Genomic DNA, 19477 nt, shown 5'->3' on the forward strand with positions numbered 1-19477 from the left:
AAATAATTATACATAGTGTTTGAAAAGGCTGCCACAGACCAGCTCCTGACATTCTTGGAATAAGCTTCAGTCCTTGGCCCATACCAGTCATGCTTCCATCCTGGCCATGGGGTGGAGACCAGGCTGGTCGCCTTGATGGACAAACTCCAATGCTAGCTAGATTGGAGCGGTTTGGCTATCCTCGTGCTTTTAGATCTGTTGGCCACATTTGATGTGGTTGATCATGAGTTGTTAGCACACCTTCTCACTGGGACAGGGACTGGGGGAATGCCTTACACTGGCTAGTCTCCTTCCTCCAGAACTGGACAAGGTGAGGGAAGGGTTATCACGCCCCTTTGCACTCCCTTGTAGGGTGTCGCAGGGGCGATATTCTCCTCCATGTTTAACATCAATATGCTCCCTCTGGCCCAGCTGGTCCAGAACTTCAGGCTGGGTTGTCACCAGTATGCAGATGATACCCAGATCTATCTCCTGATGGATGGACAGACTTCTCCCCGGAAACATTTGCCAGATGTTTGGAAGCAGTGTCTGAATGGCTCAGGCAAAGTCACCTGAAACTCAACCCCTCCAAGATGGAGGTCCAGTAGCTCAGTGGATGGGGGCAGGATCGGGAAGCGCTCACTTTCCTTGGATGGGTGCAGCTTATGGCTGTACATTCCACCAGGAATTTAGGGATGATCTTTGATGCCTCTTTATCCATGGAGGCTCAGCCCAAGTGGTGTTTTACCATCTTCACCAAGCAAGGCTGCTAGTGCCCTACCTGTCTCCAATACACCTGACCACCGTGATCCATGCAACAGTAACTTCTAGACTAGACTTCTGTAACATGCTCTGCACTGGCCTTTGACCTGGAAATTGCTTATTGGTCCAAAATGCAGCTGGTAGGGTCATTTTGCGGTCATTTTGGAGGGTCCACATCCAGCCTGTGCTGCATTGGTTACCAGTTAGCTTCTAGATCAGGTTTAAGGTTTTGATTCTTCCCTGGGCCCCCCTTATCTGCTTGTTTCCTTATGCCCCATGCAGAGACTTCCACTCTGCGGGTTTGAATCTATTGGTTGTCCATGACACCTGGGAGGCATACCTGACCTTGACCAGGCCCTTGACCAGGGTCTTTTCAGTTTCATGTGGTTTTGGTGGAATGGGGTCCCGGAAGAGCTTGAGAGCCCTGATGTAGCTATCACAGTTCTGCAGGACCTGTAAGATGGAGCTCTTCCGCTGGGCATTTGGTTGAGGCCAGGCTAGGAAGATTGGATCCCTCCCTGTATAATGTTCTGGTTATTGGGCAGGAGTTACCTCCCCCTAACTGAGTTGACAGTGTGGGACTGTGTGTGCTACGGTTGAGTGTGGGCAGTTTTTAGATGTGGTTTTGTAGCCCATTATAGAGTTGTATTTTATTTTATATGGTTTTATAAATGGTGTAAACCTCCACAAGCCGATAGGGCCTGGGAGTGGCAGTCAATAAATGTAATTATAAATAAATTATATATCAAATTAAGGATTGTTACACATTGTGTGATATATCAAAAAGGATAGTTTTATTACTTATTTATTATATATGTATTTATTATAGTATTATGTATTAATTGGACTTGTATACTGCTTCAGCAGGCTGGCTCACAGTGATTCACACACAAAAAAACAATGTACAACAAGCCAACATTTAAGACAAATCATAAAACAATCTGTAAACCGCCCATGGCGCCGCGGGCGCCACGGACTAAATAAAACAGTAAGGGGTCCTGGGGCGGGATGAGTCCGGGATGAGGAAGGGTCCAGATTGGACCCTTCCTCATGACAGACAATCGGAGGGACCAATTGGCAGGCGCGAAGCGCCTGCCAATTGGTCCCTCCGATTCCAAGCCCCAGGAACTGCGAGCCGCGCGCAGCGAGGCTCGCAGTTGCTCCCAGCCTGACGCGGCGAGAGGCGCAAAGCGCCTCTCACCGTGTCAGGCCACCGCCTGACCGATCCGCGGGGGTGACTTCCGGCCGCGGCCCGACCCGCGGGCGCGGCTTCCGGCCGCGGCCCGACCCGCGGGCGCGGCTTCCGGCCGCGGCCCGCAAGCGCGGCCAGAAGCGTGGGCGTGGCCCGATGCCCTGCCGGTCCCCAGCCTAATAAAGGTTGGGGACCACTGCCTTAGCTGATGAGTCGCTGGAGGTTTCGTCTGCCTAGCCGATCAATTCGCTTACTCAAGCATCCCAGGGTAAGCATTTCTCTTAGTAAAGCATTCCCCTCCAGGAAAAGGCTAGCGCCCATTGTATTCCCACATACAATGGGCTTTGCCTCTAGTCCCCAATAATCCTTAAAACAATATCAAAACATCATAAATTGGCAGTAAACACTATTGACTATAAAACCTCTACTCATACATTGGCCCATTGGGGCCGGGGCCGATGGTAATATTGACTAGCAGTTTAGAGTAAGTTGACATAGGGTCATTAAAAAGCAAAAAGATTCTCCCTATTTAGATCTTAACAGAATTCTCCCTGTCTCATTTAAGTCTTAACAATAGTTAACATTTAACACACGTTTCCTCTGAAACGTTCTTAATGTGAGTTTCCCAATTCCATACCTGATGGTCATAACACGGTCTTATGTAGGCCATGTAGGTCTGCAAGAAAAGTTCTTCTGTTTCCCATTTTTTTAAGGAATAGTTTTCAGTAATGAGCAAGCTTCTGAATTTCTTGTAACTCTTCAGTATAAAAAGTAAAGAAATGGGGTGGGTAGGGAGAGAGAAGAAAAAGATATGGGGGGCATGACTTAAGAGCCTTAAAGCTTAACTCCTTCCCCTCCATTTCTTCATTTTTGTTGCTGGACATCCAACCTGATGAAGAGTTCTGGGGAATTCTCAAGTTTACTCACTTCAGTTCGTTTGATCCTTATAAAATGTCGTTATGCCTTTTTCTCTTTTTTTGCCAAGTTATTGTGGAATTAATCTTCAACCCATGGGAACAAATTTCTGGAAAGCGCTGTTTAGAGTATGCACAAGGAAAATATGTATTGGCCATTTCTAGATCATTCTTGGAAGTAATGACTTGGGGACTTGTAATAGTTTTGGTCCCCTGGTTACTTCTTGCTTCAAAACTGCTGTAGGAAGACAATCCATTGCGAAACTTGTTACACGGTTTATTTCAACCATATGGTATGTATTATTAGGCTAACTTTAAAAGAAATAATTTTGTCCACCTTCCCACCTTTCTGTCCTGAGTAATACATTTTTTGTTGGGAAGGTCATTGTGTGTTAGGATAAGGAAGCTTTACCCAGCTATAATACCACTGTTGTCTCAAGAATGTAAACTTTTGCTCTACTGTGAATGCAGGTTTTACTAGGGAGACTGGACATCTGTTTGGTGCACAAAAGCAATTAAAGTTGCTTACTAAGTCATCAGCTCATGAGCTCTTGATGCCTTTGTAAAAGTTCAGCTTTTTTTTTTAAAGCTGTTAAGCAATAAATGTTCCCTGACATGAGTGCATGCCAGCATGCTTCCAATTGTTCCAGAGGCAGCTAGGCCTGTCGCTTTGCAGATGGTTCGAAAACCCCTCATAGTGGGTGAGTGAGTGCTGATTATCTCATTGAATTAAGGTAACCTTTTGTCATTCATTGAGTTCCCCTGATCAGTCACTGAACAGCTGCTCTTGATTTCTCTCCCCGATCCCATTTGGTGTATACAAAGATTATTCTAAAGAGTGTTCTGACTAGTGCCAGGTATCCAGCCTTGGGCAAAATAAAGGCGTTGTTTACCAGGCTGGTAAAAGTAGTTCCAAGGATGCCAATATTTGACTACATATTCGCATTTAGTGGTTCTTGTTCAAAAGAATTTGCAGGTTTAATAAGTGAAATATCTGCATTCAAGAGAAATATATTGGAATTGGAACAGATGGAAGTTGGAGCTTTCTTTTATCTTTGGTGTTTTGTGCTGTGGCAGCTCCACCTGGGCTTGTTCTGTATTTTGCATTTTTGAGCAATTCATTTTTTTTACATATGCCTGTGCTAATTTTTGAACAGTGACAAGTGTGTGTCCAGTAAAAACTAAATAAGAAGTATCTTAATATTATGCATTTATTTCATGTTTGCCTGATAAACCATCCTTAGCTCATGTCTTTGTCTCCAGAGAAAAACCACACATGATTTAAAGGGTTAAATGTAAAAAAATTGTAACTATTCCCATCTGGAAGGATGACCTGTTAGGCAATGCTAGCTTTAGTGGGGTACATGCTCTCCTGTGGGACAAACTTGTCTGCTTGAAGGGCTGACAAAGAATGTATTCTTCCTGAAAGTTACCTTTCCAGTATGTAAAACTCAGCACATTGAAATTTGTTAGGAAGCTAGACTCTTTAAGATCACATTGACTTGATAGTCTCAGTTGGATGGTTTACTTATACAAACGTTGATTTAAACTGATTGCCTTTGGCATCTTGAAAAAAACAACAACTCCCTCATGGAAGGTAAATAGCCAATTCCCTATTTGGAGAGTGAAATGAGATCAAAGCTTCCGGCCTCTTGTCTTGTGGCATCACTGCAAGATGTCACCTATACACTGCAGTAGGATGATGAGCCTGCGTACAATATTTGGGACAAACGGAGTGGAGAAGTGATTTGTAATGCTGCTCTTCTGTGTTCTAAAATTCTTACAGAACCTTTAGGAGAAATGTGTATAATTTGGACAGTGCTATATTGATAGAACAAGAGCTTTGTGTACATTGAAGTTTTTACAACTTTTGTTTTGTCTTATTAGAACAAAGTTTTAGTCCAGTAGCACCTTGAAGATCAACGAAGTTTAATTCTGGATATAAGTTTTCATGTGCTTCTGCCTGGAATTGAGCTTTGTTGGCATTTCAAGGTGCCACTGGACTCAAGCCTTGTTCTCTTGCTTTAGACCAATGTGGCTACCCTCTTGACCTTGTCTTATTAACCAGCCTTTCCCCCCTTCTGTCTTTAATCATTGTTTATCATTTATTTATTTATTTAGATTTCCATACAGCTCTGGGCAGTTTACATTCAACATTGTAGAATGGTTGCATAGAATATTATAACAATGCAATAAATAACAGTCATAACATAGCATGGCATAACATAATCATAACATAACATCACAACCAGGACAATATTATTAACAGAACAGTAATAACAGTGTCAATCCCTGGGCAGGTCAGATTATTCAGTCATGGAAGGATGTATGGGGGGGATCACCAGATGTTTTTAGCTGGTTGACCTCACACAAATGCCTGGTGGAAGAGCTCCCTTTTTGCAGGCCCTGTGGAATTGTGGAAGTTCAGGCAGGGTCGTCATCTCTTCAGGGAGTTCATTACATCAGGTGGGGACCAGGACCAAGAAGGCTCTGGCCCTTGTTGAGGTCTGACATGCTTTTTTGGGGCCAGGGATCTGCAGCCGGTTGGAGGTGGCAGAGCATAAGGCTCTTTTGAGCGTATAGGCAGGGAGGCGGTCTCTCAGATACACAGGGCCCAATCCAAGTATGGCCTTGAAGGTAATTACCAAATCCTTAAGCTCAATCCGGAATTCAACTGGGAGCCAGCTGAGTTGTTGGAGTACCAGCTGGATGCGGAATCTCCATGATGTCTAAGTGAGAATCCTGCCCGCAGCATTCTGCACCAGTTGTAGTTTCCGGGTCAAGGATAAGGGTAGGCCTGCATAGAGCGAGTTGAAGAAGTCCAGTCTAGAGGTGAGCATCTCATGGATCACTGTGGCTAGGTGTTCTGGGGCTAGGTAGGGAGCTAGTAGCTTGGCTTGGTGGAGGTGGTAAAATGCCAGCTGCACTACCTTTGTGACCTGGGCTTCCATTGTAAGGGAAGTGTCTAGGATCACACCCAGATTCCTGGTGGAGTGAGTTGTTGAGAGCTGCACTCCATCCAGGTTGGGTAGAAGTGCATGTTCCGATTACACCCAAGACCCAGAAAGTGCCTACGCTTCTGCATGGACAACAGACACTTCCAGTACAAGGTTCCAGTAGTGGTGCTGAGAACTATGGGTATCCATGTATATTCATATTTGGACAATATGTTGGTAAGAGTGCCAACAGTGTAGAGAGCAAGTCAAGAGACTATGAGAATTTTCCAAGAATTCGGCTTTGTGGTCAATTTGGCCAAGAACTCTATGACTCCAAGCTAGGTCACATAATACCTAGGAGTATTGATCAGCACAAAACAAATGACAGTGCTTATGACAGAAAAGAAACAGTACAAGATAAAGAATCTAGCCAAGAAGATAATACAGAGTGGCCATCTGCAAGTGCTAGAGCTTGCATGATAGGACTGATGATATCCAGTCTGGACATGGTGATATAAGCCGGGTTACACTCAAGAGAGCTTCAGGTTTTCCTCAGACCTTATCAATATCACATCCTAATAAAGGCAAGAAAGTGGGTGGCGATACCAGCGTTTTTAAAGAAGCCTCAGTCAAATATGAACAAGAGGAACTAGTTTGTGGTACAACCAGATGTTCAGATGTTCTCAGACATCACAACCTGAGAGGCTGGGGTGCAGTACTGAACGAAGAGTTGGTGCAAGGCAGGTGATGCCCAGAGGATGCGAAGAGACACAAACATTTGGGAAATAAAAGCAGTATGCCTGGCTATGTTGCATTTCAGGAACACCATTCAAGCTAGGCATGTGTTGATCAGAACAGCCAATGTTGCAGCGAAGGTGTATCTGATCAATCAAGGGGGCTCGAGATCATCTTTGCTATACAGAGAAGCGTTGAAGGTGCTGACCTGGGCAGAGCGCAACCAGACGTCTCTCAGAGCAGAGCACATAAAAGGAGTGGAAAACACGGAAGTGGACTGGCTAAGCAGGGCAACTGTGCCAGAGACAGAATATCACTTGAAGAGAGAAGTGTTTCTTTGGATACTGGACAGGTTGGGAGAACTAGAAGTGGACCTGTTCGCGACCATGTCACGCTATCATCAGCCAGAGGCTGAGGCACTACAGATTGATGGTTGATGCAGCATTTGGGTAAAGAGTGTCCCAGCAGACCCCATAAGAAGAATTGGGTTTTTTATACCCTGCTTTTCACTATTGGAGGAAGTCTCAAAGCAGCTTGGAATCGCCTTCCCTTCCTCTCCCCACAGCAGACTGCCAGTGAGTTGAGGCTGAGAGAGCTCTGAGAACGGTGACTAGCCCAAGGACACCCAGCTTGCTTGCATGTGGAAGAATGGAGAATCAAACCCAGCTCTCCAGATTAAGGGCTGCTTCTCCTAACAACTACACAATTATTTATTTATTTATTTATTTATTTATTTATTTATTTATTTATTTATTTATTTATTTATTTATTTATTTATTTATTTATTTATTTATTTATTTATTTATTTATTTATTTATTTATTTATTTATTTATTTGATTTGTATGACCGCCGCTCTCGGAAACCGGCTCGCGGCGGTTCACAATGTTTTAATACAAATACAATATATTAACCATTAAAATTCCCCATTAAAACCCCATTAAAATAATGACTGAGTCGCAATGATGGCGATTAAAAAACTATTCCCGTACAGGCCCACTGGATGAGCAGAAGGGAACGGATGGATAATTGGGCATAGGGTGGAACAATCTGGGGAACCAGGTCAGTCTAGTACTGGCCTCCCCCCTCCGGGGAGAGGGGTCCGATCTTAGCCCCGGGCCATCACCCGGCCTTAGACAAACGCCTGGCGGAAGAGCTCCGTTTTGCAGGCTCTGCGGAACTCAGAGAGCTCCGACAGGGCCCGCAGCTCTTCAGGGAGCTCGTTCCACCAGGTAGGGGCCAGGACCGAAAAGGCCCTGGCCCTTGTCGAGGCCAGGCGTGCCTCCCGGGGTCCTGGGATCATCAGCAAATTCTTACCCGCAGAGCGAAGTACCCTGCGGGGGGCATAAGGAGATAGGCGGTCCCTCAAGTATGCAGGACCCAAGCCGCGTATAGTCTTAAAGGTTAATACCAAAACCTTGAACCTAATCCGGAAACAAACTGGCAACCAGTGCAGCTGCTTCAGCAGAGGCTGAACATGGGACCTCCAAGATGACCTCAATGCTGGCTTTCCACCTTAACCATATGACAATTAATCTTGATCCTTATTCTGTACACTTTTGTATCATTCCTTTATTTTATCCCACACTGTGCAAAGGGGAGAGGGCACCTGGAAGTTAGATCATGGCCTCTGTCCTTATCTTCCCTACTTACAATGCCAGTTTATTACATTACTATTGTGGCCTCTTCCCTCTCTGCTGTTTTTTCTTGGTTCTACATGTTTAATGTTTCTTGGTAAGTTTTTCTGATAAACTTAATGACCGTGGAAGTCTGAAACCGAAGTAATCTGATCCTTGTCACCTGGAGATGTTGTAATTCTGGGTGATCTCCTGCCCCAGCCTGGAAGTTGCCTTACCTAGTTCCCCTGGAAGAAATTACTGTTTCAGAAGGCGGAGTCTATGGTCCCTCTCCTACTCACCCCTCCAAATTTCTTTGTGATCTTTCTCCTTCCTCTTGGCAATCCCCATATCTTCTCTGTTCTAATTTTCTTTATGGCAACAAGACAATTTCTGGTTGGGCAACTTACCTCCAGTTTAACGCCTAAAATTGTTTTTCTACATTGGTAAACGTGTACTCTCTCAGGTATGAAATCTTTTAGAGTCATCTTTGACTCCTTTTATTTGTGCAGGTTACCTTCAGGTTACCTTCAGGGGCATTCAGTTTCACTGTTGCTAGTATTTGATCTACTAATCTACATAGAATCATAGAGTTGGAAGGGGCCATATAGGCCATCAAGTCCAGTCTCCTCCTCAGTGTACTATCAGCTTAAACTGACCAAATGCAGTGGGTCTATGAAATCGGAAGTCAGTCAAAGCACCTTTATTGTCATAATCATAACAAAGCATTTGTATTAAAAGACAAGGTTTCTCAATTCCCAATTCATTTGAAAAAAATCCTATGGAGGAATTTTGCAATAGCTTTGGTTACTTGAGAGTTTTGATCCAATAAGAGAAAGTGCACTAACTATTCAACCCGTATGTATCCCATCTGGCTAAAAAATTTACGGGAATCCACTGTCATACCCCAAGGCTGGCAAGCCCTCCAGTCCCCCTCCTTTTGTACGCAGACAATGCATATTGGAGGATAGATTTTGAAAATGATGGGAGAGCATGTTCTGTGTGCTCCAGGGGCAGTGTTCTGATAATCAATATCCAAGATTTGTTGCCTGATGGTATTATAAGCTTGTTTCTTTTCAAGGTTTTCCTGAAGCTCAGTAGACAGGCCTATAGACTTTAGTTTGTTGTTTATCTTCACGGACCTGAGCAATAGAAAATTATCAGATAACATAAGGTAGACTAGGCTCCCCACTTGGGCTCTAAATTTCAGGCAAAGCCAGTATGTAAAGATGTGCAGCCAGGCTAGAGAGGCCAGTTGGATGATGCGGGTCTCCAAGTATATTGTTAGGCAGAGACGCTTTTGGGGATATCCAGTAATCGGCTAAGAAAGGCACATTGCAGCCTCTCTACCCCCACAGTGAGTTCTATGCCCCATAGAAAACTTTTGGAATTAGCATGGTTTGAAAAACTTTAATAGCGACAGGAAGGTTTTGACCGACCTTCCTTAGAAAAGTAGAATCTAGCTATTGCATTTGTCTTGAGAATTGTGTAGTTTGACATTTACTTCCAATGTAGGGTCCATTTCAGTGTGTGGTAAGAATTTTTTTTTATCTCCCATCAGAGCTCACACTCGGAGGCCATAAGAACTTGAGACTGTATTGCCAGTGTCTGACCCATCAAGTACTTATCCAAAGGGCCTCTCAGAGGTTCTGGAGGCTTCCGTGAGTTTGCAGCTCCTGGCAAACCAGCTCCCTCGGGGGGCCAATTTTTCAACAGTATAAGCAACATCTTCACAATATCCGTCCAGAGGGCCTAAGTGAAACACTGTGGGACTTCTCTGCTAATTATCTAGGGGACCCGAATGGCTATGAGAACGCAGCCCTCCTTGAATTGCCTTTGACCTCCCCCCCCCCATGGCTATTTAGGGAGCTGTGAGAAGCAACAAATAGAAGCAGATTTACAATTAAAACAGTGGTCTTTATTAGCAAATTTGGCTATTATAATGGGAGAAATAATCTAAATTCTATTTTTGCAATCAGTGATGTTTTATCACATCTAAACCAAATCGACCGACATATTCAAAATACGGATCCTCAGCCCAGTTAGTTTTTATTTGTAGTTTAACATGTTGCCCCATGTAAGGCTCTGTAGGTTATCTGAAGGGCCTAGGGGCATCCAAAGTCAGCTTGTGATGTGAACCTGCCTGCTTATTCATACCTTTCTTCAGGATTCTTTCCTGGGTCCCATGCCATCTGAGGTCCCCAGGAAGAAAGTCTTCATTTGTAGCACCATCGCTCATGAAGCTCACCTGGTTTCTTCATTATTGGGAGCTGGCACCAGGTTAAGACCTCTTCATACTGGTCTGTGCTTGTAGCTGGTTTTATTAATTGGGACTGTTGATATTGGATTCTTGTTTTTATTGTCTTATTGTGAGCCGCCTCGGGCCGGCGGTTGCCGGGAGAGGTGGGGTATAAATACCTGAAATATAAATATAAAAATACATAAATTGCCTATTGCATATTAATTGCTTAGTTATATTTAACTGCTCAATTATATTAATGGAAATTTGTTTCATTCATTAATTTAAAATTTTTGTTAGGAAGTTTGCATTGCACTTTATTTAAAGCTGCTAACAAGCTAAACAAAGTACAACAATGTACTAAAAGTGAAATTACAAAGCATATTGGAAAAAGTAGGAAATACATTTTAATCAGTGAATGAAAACTAAATGTAAAAGTATCTTAAAATGTAGCCTTTTGCTAATAATCCCAGCCTCTCCATGCGGAATCTTTCTTTTGTGTCTTTTCCCTTCTTTATGATCTTGCCTTCTTCTGCATTGTAAGTCTGAAGACAGGGTTTGTTCTCTGTAACACAGTTATTGCACAACCAACAATCTCTTTTTATAAAGGTGGAATTTTGTTCTAAAAAAAGAGTGTACTTAACAGGTATATACGTACTGCTCAATTAGGCAAATTTCAGTCCTCTAAGAACGAATAAAGCAGGCCTTTTGTATCAATCAGTGCTGATGATTTAGCTGTCACTGGTGTGATTTGTATCTGGGCTCTCATCGATGGCAATCACCGAAGCTAAATCTAATTTCTAGTATTTGAAAGTAAATGAAGCTCATGCTGCTCCTTTGCCTAATCTATTACAGTAAAAGGTCTACCAGTCTGTCTGTTGCCTTTAAGTAATTCTGCTGCTTGAATCTAATTACTGTACAGTGCCTTTTGAATAAAACTTGTGTTGGCTGCGGTTAGGCCCAGTGTTGCATATTATATGGGTTTTGAAAATGATTATTATGATCCTAGAGCACTTGGGGTATGGTATTCATGGGAAAAAAGTGCTGCTTCTGGAGCAGGCCAATTATTTTAGAGAATAATAGAATAAAATCATAGAATCATAGAATAATAGACTTGGAAGGGACCTCACGGGTCATCTAGTCCAACACTCACATCCCAATCGCTCATCTACTGTAACCTGCCACCCCTTGAGCCTTCACAGAATCAGCCTCTTCGTCAGATGGAGGTCTAGCCTCTGTTTAAAAATCTCCAAAGATGGAGAACCCACCACCTCCCGAGGAAGCCTGTTCCACTGAGAAACCGCTCTGACTGTCAGGAACTTCTACCGGATGTTTAGATGGAATTTCTTTTGAATTAATATCAACCCATTCGTTCTGGTCTGTGCCTCTGGGACTCCCCCAGCCTTTCTTCATATGGTCTCCAAACCCCTCACCATCTTTGTTGCCCTCCTCTGGACACATTCCAATTTGTCAACATCCCTCTTAAATTGGGGTGCCCAAAACTGAACACAGTACTCCAAGTGAGGCCGAACCAGAGCAGAGTACAGCGGTAGCATCACCTCCCGTGATCTGGACACCATACACCGTTTGATACAGCCCAAAATCCCATTTGCCTTTTTAGCGTGGAATACATTGCTTTGTGAGAGAGGAATGGAATACATTGCTTTGTGAGGTAGGAAAATCGCATAAATTAAGAGTGGATTTACTATTTTGTGATCCTACAAGGGTTTTATGAAACATGCTAATGCTAATTTGGATGTTTGTTAGGAATGTGAAACTCTTTTTGGGCTTCTGGGGTGTGTGTGCTTAAATGGGACATACCTGCTTCTTAGGGTCAGTTTCTCCATAGCTTAAGGGTTCTAGCCTACCACCTTCTTAGCCATGGCTACAATTTGTGGACATGGATGAATTTGTAGGCAAAGCAGTCTGTCTTGCACTTTTGATGGCATTTTTAATAGCTATATCAGCATGATATATCCTGTGAATTTGAAATTGTACATTAAATGGTTTGCTATTTTTTCGGAGCTTGTAAGGTTGATAAGAAGCATCACCGTTCACACAGTTCACATACTGTCCTGGCCACAGGGTGGAGACTGCACTGGTTGCCCTGACGGATGATATCTGGCACCAGCTGGATTGGGGCGGTTCAGCCATCCTCGTTATTTTAGATCTGTCAGACGCATTTGATGTGGTTGGCCATGAGTTGTTGGCCCACCGCCTCACCGTGACCAGTATTAGGGGGACCATACTGAAATAGCAGGTCTCCTTTCTCCGGAATCAGACACAGAGTGTGGCTGTGGGGGAAGAGATGTCAGATCCCGTGGCACATCCTTGTGGGGTGCCGCAGGGGGCAATATTCTCCCCCACACTTTTCAACATTTACATGTGCCCTCTAGCTCAGCTGGTATGGAGTTTCAGGCAGGATTGACATCAATATGCAGATGACACACAGCTCTATCTCCTGATGGACGGCCGGCTGGACTCCCCGCTGGTAACATTCACCAGTTGTTTGGAAGCAGTGGCTGGATGGCTCACGCAGAATCATCTGAAACTCAACCCCTCCAAGTCCTGTGTCTGGGGGGAAGGGGACAGAATCAGGCAGCGCATCTCCCATGCCTGGACGGGGTGCAACGAACACCTGCACCGACCGCACAGGAATTTGGGGGTGATCTTTGATGCCTTCCTTACCATGGATGCTCAGATCATGAATGCAACAGTCACTTCCAGAGTGAACTTCTGTAACTTGTTCTATGTGGGCTTATCCCAGAAACTTCAGCTGCTTCAGAATGTGGCTGCCAGGGTCCTCACTAGGACATCTTGGAGGTCTCACATTCAGCCGGTATTGAAACAGCTGCACTAGCTACCAGTCTGCTTCCGGATCAAATTTAAGGTTCTGGTTTTAACCTTCAAGGCTATATGTGGCCTGGGTCCTACTTATCTGAGAGACCACTTCTACTTATGCCCCCCGCAGGGCTCTCAGCTCTGTAGGTAGGAATCTGTTGGTTGTCCCGGGCCCCCGGGAAATCCACCTGGCCTTGGCCCTAGCCTGGTGGAACAAGCTCCCCGAAGAGAAAAGAGCCCTGACGAAGCTCTTCCACTAGGCTTTTGGTTGAGGCTGGGGGGGGGGGGATTGACCGGAGTCTCGTTCAGGGGTACCACCCTAGCTGAGCATCTCTATAATATAATTAGTGCAGATTTTGTTTAGCTGGACTTTGTAGATTTGAATTGGGGTAGATTGTTCTTGCCATCTTGTGCATTACTATATGAATTATTTACTGTGTTAATGGGGTTTTTATGGGGTATTTGTTCATGGTCTTAATTGTTAGCCGCCTTGAGGCGACAAAACTCGTGAGAGTGGGATATATAAATAAATCAGTATTTTAAAAGGGTTGGATCTCATAGAATTATTTATTCATTTTAATTGTCGATGTATTTTAACAGTGTTGTAAACTGCCCCCAGCTGGCAGTGTCAATAGGGGTGATCTAGAAATTTACTAATAAATAAGTAATAAATAGAGGACTTTCACAAACAGAAGGGTGTGATTTCCTTCCTCTTCCTGTTCATGGAGGTCTCTGGTCACCCAAAAACAGCACTTTAGGTAAGAATTATGAGTGGATGCAGCAGGCAAGGAATTGCTTCTATCTGTGAAAATTATTACTGGAATCAAGCCAGTGGCAGATATTGGCAGCCCTGTGTAGTAAAACCTTTTTGTTGTAGTTCCATTCTCATCCTCAAAAGATTGCCTTTTTGTTGCCTAAAAGCAACAAAAATATATTTGGTTTAATTCCCAAATTAACTTTCTAAAATGTTAGTTTTTACTCTCTTTTGGTAACTGCTAACTGTTGAAAGAACTAGTTGAAGCCATAGTGGTTTTGTGTAGCTTGTCACATGTGTATGGAGATAGGAAAAGTCTGAAGACAGAGAACTCTTTCTCTCTCTGACTTGTATTCTTGTCTGTTAGCCTATCATTCGGGTGTTGTTTAGATTCTGTTTGGCTATTGCTACATGTTGTCTCATCTGTGATGCTCAAGTCTTTTTTCCTATTGTTTCCTGTGATGGTCGTTATCATGTGTGAGGGAAAGGTTTCTCCCTAAACAGTTTTTTGAGATATTTTTACAGTGCAGCAAGATAATTTTTCAGCTGCTAAAGTTTCGAACTGGAGATTTGGGTGACGCCCAAGACAGGAAGCAGGAAGGGAAAAAAGAGTTCCTGCTATCACTTCTTGGCCTTTTGGCTAAGATCAAGTGAGTAGAGTTCCTACCTCCCTGAAGCGAGGGATGGAAATCACCCCAAAATGTCTTCCCTTATTTATTTATTTAGAGTTTTATTTCCCGCCATTCCTGGAACCAGTTCATGCCGGGTTACAAACAGTCCATAAATTAAAACCTCAGCAAAACCCCATTAAATTTCAAAACAGGACATAAAAATCACAGCATATGAATAAGGAAATGTCACATAATCCACTACCCATCCTCCCCCCAACAACATCCAATACGGGAAGAGGGGAGTCATAACCCCCGCCATAGATGACCCTGGCATACCGCTGCTTAACACCTCTGGGGAGAAGGACCATTCACAGGTAAGATTAATGGTCATTTCTCTTAATAGACTGCTTGGCTGGGTGTCTGGAGGCTGTGGTGTACTGGCTCAAGTGGAGTCAGCTGAAGCTGAATATAGGCAAGGCTGGGGTGTTCTGGCTGGGTTGGTATGCTGAGAGACAACTGATGCAGCTCCTTGCCCTTGATGGAACTTGATCCTTGATATGGTCGCCTCTGGATTGGAGTTCTGCAACTCGCTCTATATAGGGCTTCACTTGAGACTGTTTTGGAAACTCAAACTAGTTCAATATGGTAGAGGGGCACTATTACATCATATGAAGAAGGATTGAAACATATTTTTTTTCCTCCAGTTTTAAAACTCTTCACAGATGTCAGCAGAGACCACAACAGGGTTGGGCACTTCGGCATCCAAAGGGGCCGTTCGCACCCGAAGCAGCCAATGCTGTAGGGGGGGAGAGGGGAGGCACGGGCGCTGGTACACCAGTCAGTGCACACATGCAGGCACCGCGCTAGCCCCTATGCTCCCTTCCCTCCACACCACGGCGCTGCCTGCTTCAGGCGCGAACAGTTGCCTTGGACGCTGAAGAGCCAAATCCTAATACAAACCCTTTTCTATGCCTGGATCTACCCATTGACTTTCTATAACTATCTTTAAATATGACAGAACTAAAAAACTTTGAAAGACAATATTTATATCTATTTATATTGAAACACTCAGCAGATGTTTAGTGGAAAATAAGACTGCTTTCAAAAGGAAATATAACTCAACTGGAATTATGTTAGTCTCAATTTACCTTATCTTTTGGCAGGAGTTGCTACTTTCTAGATAATTAAGTCATGGTGCAATTAAACTTTTCTTGACTGGTTGTTTTGCTTCTCTCCCTCACATAGCTGGGCTCTTGTCCAACATTATAACTAATGCAGTTTTTTTTAATTGAAGATTCTTTGAGACTTTTCGGATGACATTATGATAAACTGTAATCTGAATTGCTTTATAAAGAATACAGCCTTTTAAATTGGGAATTGTGGCTTTTTTTGGATTATAAACCGAGGTTCCAGCTGCGATTTTCTTTTTACTATCCCTCCCTTTTAAGTCTGGAGGGGAGGATATTTTGTGGGGTTACAAATATTACCAGCAATTGGAATATTTAATTTGAACTGGAATAGTCTACACAGCATCATGCATTGTATTAGTTGAATTTGGCAAGATCTCAAGATATTCCCATGTGATATGTAATGTACTCTTTTAAAATAAAATTTCTAATTAAAAAAACAGCAAAAAGTGCTGGCCTGGCAGCCAGGAATTTGAGGGGAGCCCTGGCTCCCTAAGAAAGACCCGGTATCCCCCTCTCCACAAGTTCTACTGAATGGGGCTGATTTATTTTCCTATGTATACCTATGTCTTATAACACATGTAATTACCCACCCTACTAAACTATGCTTAGGTAGATAACTTCATACCCTGATTGAGCAGATTATTTATTTATTATAGTCCATCTTCCTCCTGGGCCTCAAGGCGGGTTACATAAGAATAAAAAATCCCCGTAAAAACCCCACCCTGAAAACAGCATTATTCCCCCCAAAACTAAGACAGCAAGATCCCTCCTACCTTCCATATTCATCTAACAAGGGGGTGCGCTGGATGTTATAGTGTAGCCTCAGAGGGGTCCATTGATCTTATTAACCCAGCCTCAACCATAGACCTGATGGAAGAGCTATATTTTACAGGCCCTGTGAAACTTTATTTATTATTTATTATTCGATTTCTATACCACCGCTTGCTGTAGCCTTGTGGTGGTTTAACGTAGTATTCTAAAACAATAAAACCCCAATAAAATCCCCATTAAAATAACAATTGCAATGGCGACCATAATCTCTAGTAATCCCTCCTTGTTCAGGGTGGGGCACTAGATCTAATCTAATGTAATGAGAGCTGGGCCAAGATGAATTTGGGAACCAGTTGGAAAACCCCTCCCCCGGGACTCTGCCTTGGTCTCAACCATATGCCTGGCGGAAGAGTTCCGTCTTGCAGGCCCTGCGGAAAGCTGGTAACTCCGGCAGGGCCCTTAGCTCTTCTGGAAGCTCATTCCACCAGGTTGCGGCAAGGACCAAAAAGGCCCTGGCCCTGGTTGAGGCCAGGCATATGTCCCAGGGGCCCGGGACAATCAGTATATTCATACCCGCAGAGCGAAGGGCCCTGCGGGGGGCATAAGCAAACCCTGTCAGGACCCTTTGCCATCCCTGTCAGGACCCTCAGCTGTGGATAACTATGTTAGTCTGAAATAGTACAGCAAAATTGGAGTCCAATGGCATCTCTAACATCAACAAATATTTATTCAAGGCGTGATCTTCCCTGTGCATGTACACTTCCTCAGGCAATAGAACAGGGATCAAAAGAGTTCAGATATAAGGAGAAAGTAAATTATTAGTAAATTAGTAAATAGCATCACAACATCCTAAATATGCAGTGTGGTAATTACTTGCTAGAAAAGCAAATCAGTCCTGGGGGGGGGGGTGGCTGGGGGAATTATGCTGTATTTTGAATGGTTTTATTGTATGTTTTTATTATTAGCTGCTGCGAGACAGCAGGTCCAGGAGCAGTGGCCTAGAAATATAATAGGTGTAGTAGTTAGGAACGCTGACTTCTAATTTGGCAAGCCAAGATGGGTGACCATGGACTCGCTAGAGCACTGATGAAGCTGTTTTGACTGAGCATTAGTATCAGGGCTCTCTCAGCCTCGCCTACCTCACAGCGTGTCTGTTGTGGGGAAAGGAAAGGTGACTGTAAGCCACTTTGAGACTCCTTCGGGTAGAGAAAAGCGGCATATAAGAACCAACTCTTCTTCTTCTTCAGTAATATCAGGGCTCTCTCAGCCTCACCTACCTCACAGGGTGTCTGTTGTGGGGAGAGGAAGGGAAGGCGAATGTAAGCCACTTTGATACTCCTTCAGGTAAAGAGAAGCAGCATCTTAGAACCAACTCTTTTATTTTCTAATCTTTAAACTGTCCCGCGGCGCCCTTAATTCAGTAAGGGCAAGTGGGGAGGAGTTAGGGCGGGCCCTGTCCGGGATAAAAACTCGGAGGACCCTGATTGGGCCTTCCAACCGTTTGGCCTGGCCACGCCTGCTGGCCTGGGGACTCGCCTCGCAGATTGCGATGGCAGCCCGCACCGACAGTCCTCCGGGCTGATACTCCTCCTTCTTCGGAAAGGAGCAGGAACGCCGCGTTGGAGACGCAGCGTCCCTGCTCCTTTCCCACCCCAGGAAGCCTACATTCCCGCGATCCCCCTCGCCGGCCGTTGCCGCCTCCCCTCGCGCGCCCAACAAGTCCACACGCCCCTGCCATTGCCTTCACCAACGGCCACTCCATTCTCACCTCGCCGCTGGCCTGCGCGGCCTGCAGCTGCCCGCGCCACCACCCGCTGCCGCCAACAATGCTCTCTTTGCCCTCCGAGCCACCTGACACCCCCGCCGCCGCAACAGCTCGCTCGCCGCCCCCGCGGCCATGCCCCTGCCGCAGCCTCCAATGCCGTCCACTGACCTCAGGCCTTGGCGACGCCCCATGCGGCCAGGAGTGGCCTGTGCCGCCAGCCACCGCCGCGAACACGGCCTTCACCCTCGCCGCTCCCAGACCCACCCGCCCGACCACGTAAAACCTCCCTCGCCGGCCCCGCGCTCGCGCTTCTGCCGCCGCCCCCTCACCCCGCGGCCATTGACTTCGGGCCTTACCGCCACTGCCCCACATGCCTGCAAGCGGCCCACGCAGCCACCCGCTGCCCACAGCAACGCTGCCTTAGCCGTCCCTGTGGAGGGGCCCGCCAAGCCAGTAAGCTAGCGCCCGCTGTATTTATACCACAGCGGGCTTATTTTCTAGTCTAAAATAAATAGATTATTCTGAACCTGGTTAAAATTATGCCTTGCAAGTTAACAGATTTTTGTTAAACATAGCATCAGTCATTCCGTTTTTTAAAATTATTGCTTTGATCAAAATGTTCATGCTGAACATTTGTTATCAGGCAATTTAGCAAAGTAAATTAGATAAATGATGAAATTATTTAGATCAGAAGTAATTTATTTAGTTTCACTGACAGACCTGTTCTTTAATCTAGAAGGTAGCTAAGTTTGATTATCTCCTACAATAGTAAAGAATTATTGACATTTTGTTGAAGTATGCAGTGACCTGTCCCCTGCTGTGTTTTATAGATTTCACAACAGAGTCTTCTGAAAGCACTGCTATTTCTGCAGCTTTTGTGAGATGTCTGTGCAGTATATTAATGTAACATTTGAAGTACTGTTACTTTGTTCCTTCATAAGCAGATGTGGATGGTTCTGTGTTAATATTTAATCATGCTCTAGGCCTCTGTTGGCTTGTTTAAGCTGACCTGACAGTGTTATACCTAGAAACACTTTGAATTAAATGCTGAGTGCTTGACCTTATTCAAACACTTAGACGTGAATAAGGCTGCAGTATTTGTGGAGACAGAACTGTTTCTTGGCTGGATTTCCTTTATGTTGCAGGGTGGATATTTGCACACAGGAATGCTAAT

The 19477-nt window shown here is 44.5% G+C and overlaps 1 protein-coding gene and 1 long non-coding RNA gene across 11 annotated transcripts in view; one reads left to right on the top strand and one right to left on the bottom strand.

Annotated features, from left to right (window-relative positions):
• KAT6B (lysine acetyltransferase 6B) overlaps positions 1 to 19477 on the top strand; it is a 139881-nt gene that overhangs the window by 15018 nt on the left and 105386 nt on the right. The gene's annotated exons all lie outside the window — the stretch shown is intronic.
• Positions 9789 to 19477, bottom strand: part of LOC143841573 (uncharacterized) — a 65110-nt gene continuing 55421 nt past the window's right edge. Inside the window, exon 4 of the long non-coding RNA XR_013232726.1 lies at positions 9789 to 10550. This is a non-coding gene — a long non-coding RNA (uncharacterized LOC143841573). The remainder of the gene's footprint in view (positions 10551 to 19477) is intronic.

Source organism: Paroedura picta, chromosome 7 (genome assembly GCF_049243985.1).
Source record: "Paroedura picta isolate Pp20150507F chromosome 7, Ppicta_v3.0, whole genome shotgun sequence".
Taxonomy (NCBI): Eukaryota; Metazoa; Chordata; class Lepidosauria; order Squamata; family Gekkonidae; genus Paroedura; species Paroedura picta.